Source organism: Bufo bufo, chromosome 7 (genome assembly GCF_905171765.1).
Source record: "Bufo bufo chromosome 7, aBufBuf1.1, whole genome shotgun sequence".
Taxonomy (NCBI): Eukaryota; Metazoa; Chordata; class Amphibia; order Anura; family Bufonidae; genus Bufo; species Bufo bufo.
This window is the reverse complement of record NC_053395.1, coordinates 6,787,043-6,791,217: the sequence shown is the minus strand read 5'-3', so window position 1 is coordinate 6,791,217 and position 4,175 is coordinate 6,787,043.

Genomic DNA, 4,175 nt, shown 5'->3' with positions numbered 1-4,175 from the left:
TGGTTGGTGGATGGTTCTGTAGAGTCAATGAACTGCAATTATAACTTTAAGAACTGTTTGGACAGTGATCAGTGTCCAACTTGTTGATTGCTCTCGATCACATTGGTTTTATTTTCAATAAATTATTATTTTTTTTTATTACAAGTACAATGGATTTCATCTCTGTCTCCAGGTTCTTTGTTTGACCACTTTCGCTACCAACAAGTACCCATACATGTTTAATGAAAGTCCAGTGGCCCGGCAGGAGCTGGAGTAGAGGATGGGAGTGGTAGTGGCTCTGGCTGTTAGTCAATCAGTGTGTCTTTACTAACACCGTTGCTCTGTAGGGCGATGCAGTGAAAGGAGGAGGCACTCTCTTCCCTCAGGACACACGGGAGTGAAATGGCTGTTGTATGGTGTGGAGTCAGAAAACCAGGCCAGAGGTAGAAGAATAAATGTTTCTCTTTACTGAAGTGTAAAATAGGAGTTGTAGTACATCCAATTATAGCAGTCACAGTTCCAACTGTACAGAGTTCAACTGTCAGATACCAGTGTATGGATTTAGGCAAGGGTGGGTGTTAGCCTTCTTTCCTCTCTCTATCTTACTAAAGTCTCTCATTCACATGTATAGCTGACAACAATACCTTGCCAATAAAGGCTGTAATGTCCACTGCTGGATACAGGGTTTTGAAGGCACATCTGGCCAGGAGGTATCAAAGTGTGATATCTTAACCATGTACCTCACTGCAGCAAAGTCTGAATGGTTGTAGTGGCAGGTGACCTTGCTGACACCTATGCTCGATCATGCATAATTTTAAGTTCTCTAGTTCACTCTTTTTTGTATTACTCCTTTCTGTAGATCAGGGATGCTCATCCTATGGCCTTCCAGCTGTTGTAAAACTACAACTTCACCATGCCCTTCTGTAGGCTGTCCAGGAATGATGGGAGTTGTAATTTCGTAACAGCTGGAGGGCCGCAGGTTGAGCATGCCTGCTGTAGATCATGCAGAGATTGGTGAGAGACTGTCTCTCTGTCTCTCTGTCTCATTCAAATAAGCTTTATTGGCAGGACCAGATACATGTTGGCATTGCCAAAGCAGTTGAGTATGCATAGGGAAGGGGGTAATATAAAGGGGAATGGACATAAGTCTGTGAAAGTCCTCAGTTTCTCATGTCCCTCTCAGTCTGTGACACGCTGACACATATTGGGCAGCTCTCTTCACCATTGGCTCCTCTTCTCCCAGTAGAATTTGGAGTTTCCTCTTCTCTTCTGTAGAATTGTCCGGGATGAGAGCGGAGAGTCTCTGGAAGTGAGTGTCCCTCACTGATGAGTACTTGGGGCAATGTAGCAGGAAGTGTTCCTCATCCTCCGGGACCCCCTGGTCACATTGCTGGCACAGTCTCCTCTCCCTGGGCTTGTAGGTTTGTCTGTGCCGCCCTACTTCCATCTCCAGGCTGTGGGCGCTCATTGTCTGTACAGGCTCATTGTCTGTCTGTCTTTGGGGTCTTGTAGCACCTCCAGGTACGGGGCCAGTTTGTAGTCTCTCTGCAGTGACTGGTAAATCAATAGTTTTTTGGAGTTTGTTATTTCGTATCTCCATTCTCCAACATGTTTTACTTTGGAGTTATAAATTATGATTTTTATTTGAGATTTTGTCAGGCCGCATTGTTGAGAGTTTTGGGGAGACAAGGTGTTGATAAGTTGTTGCAGGCCACACGGCTTGGACTGGTTCTTAGTGTCCAGTAAGGCTTTATGGTGGTAGGAGTTGGGACTGCTGTTTTGTAGGTGGTCCCAGTATGATAGCGCCCTCTTCTGTACTGCGAGAAGTAAGGGAAATCTGCCCAACTCGGAAACATGGAAGAATATTAGCTCAGCAACCAGGAAAAACAACCTCCACATCCAAAATGGTGACATCTGTCTCAACTACTTTAAGGACCTCTACAGACTCTGTCTCTGTCTGTCTCCCCCCAGACTCTGTCTCTGTCTGTCTCCCCCCAGACTCTGTCTCTGTCTGTCTCCCCCCAGACTCTGTCTCTGTCTGTCTCCCCCCAGACTCTGTCTCTGTCTGTCTCCCCCCAGACTCTGTCTCCCCCCAGACTCTGTCTCCCCCCAGACTCTGTCTCCCCCCAGACTCTGTCTCCCCCCAGACTCTGTCTCCGTCTGTCTCCCCCCGAGCTGGGATCGAATGCCAGTATATGGGGTCATGGCCCCATTATCACGACTGTTATGCTGGAATTCTCCATTGCTTGCTGGGGTGTCCAATTCATTGTGGGATTTGATTGATTGAGATCACGGCCATCACCAATATTTGTTTTAGTCTCTCTTATTTGTCCAGACACGAGGTGGCTTCCTCTTAACCTCACAAGATAAGAACATGGGTCTTACCTAGGTAAACCTGTGCCACATACAAGAGGTGGTCAGGAAAATACATGTTAGAATCTCACTGGTCACCACGGTTTATAATAGAATAAGAACAGCCGTACGTCAAAGCTCCTGAGTTGTATGTTCCTCAAGTTCTTGAAAATCCTGGTCTTCATTTGTTTCTTATGGTGGCCATACCTCTTAGGTAGGGTCCATAAAATCCCTTCCTCGCCCACCATACAGCCAAGAGTAAATGTGCTCTTAATACCATCATCTCTCCCCCGATATCTGCTTCCGTTGCATACACGTGAGATGGTCGGCCGATCTGATTCGACATCTTTTCATTGTATCTAATTCTTTGAACTGACAACCGGATGTGTTGGGCTGTACAGTTGCTATGGGTGTTGTAAACCAAGGGTTAAACATGGTGTCACACATAATAAGGTGAAGAGTTAATGGCTGCCACTTTCTATTGTTTCAAGGACAATCATGAGAATCAGGACCCCACCCCCTTTCCCTCCAAAATGGACGGAGCGGCCAGTCAGGCATGTGCGCAGCCACTGCATTAATTTCTGTGGGAGTTCCGGAGATGGCGGAGTGCGGCGCTGTGCGCATGACTGACCGGCTGCTCCATCCATTTTGGGGGGGAAGGTGGGGTACCCATTTTCATGATCAGTGGGGGTCCCAGCTGTATGACCCCTTAAACTCTAATAGTTATGCCCTATTCCGTGGCTAGGGGATAATGTTGCAAAACTAGAATACCCCTTTAAAAGATCGGCCTCTGATCAGTGAACGGGGTCCTGGGTGGAGAATCCCCTTAACTCACCACATGGAGAATTATAAATCAAATCAGTTATTATATTTTTTTTCACACGATCAATACAGATAGTGTCAGGTTCTGTTCAGGAAAAAACGGATGGTTTCACTCGTGAGTTCGAGCAGTTTTGTCTGCGATTCCGTTCAGCGTGTGCGTGTTTTTTTCTGCATGGATGTGATCATTTTTGATGCTTTTTTTTCATGCAGATGTAGAAAAACTGAATAAAAATTCAGTTTTTCATTTCTATGGAGCCAGAGCTGCGTAAAAATTACAAGAAAATTTAGACCTGGTACATTTTTTTTCATAGTCATAGGTGCATATCCATAGAGCCGTGCAGGAGCCACCTTGACGCCTGTTAGATGGGCCCGACACAAGTTTGATTAAAATGTGCGCTAAGAGCTTCCATTGATCCATTTATAGTAGGTACAATACCACTTGAATTTAGAATGATCCCCATTTCTCAGCGTTACTGCTTATGTGTGTGCGCAGCCATTATTTTTTTTATTAAGAGCTGCGTAAAAAACGTGCAATATAGAAGGGTCTAAGATTTCTCCAGAATGCGGAGATCATGCGTTAAAAATCGTGTGCACAGAACCGTAGAAATGAATGGGTTAGGACGATGAGTTCACTACACGTATCGTATCCGTATGAAAGAAATTGCATTCCAAGAGCTATAACTTGATGGGGTCTTATTTTTTGCAGGACAAGTCATAGTTTTTAATGCACCGTTTTGGGTAGATGTAATGATTGATTGAAGCCAGCTGTTTAGCTTAAACACCCTTTTGTTTACGTCAGTAAAAAGGTGTATTAGTGGTCACTAAGGGGTTAAAGTGTAGATACAAGCTGTGTAATCCAAAGACCTGGTAGAGGGTAAATACTCATCTCATTTGCCCTCCTGACAGCCATCGTCAGTTGGTGCCTCTGTGGGTTGCAGTAACTGGTCTGCTGAAGTGCGTCAGTTCTTCCCTCAGGCTTCAGTATTAAGTATCTAGAAAACCAGGCAAGAAGATAACAATGT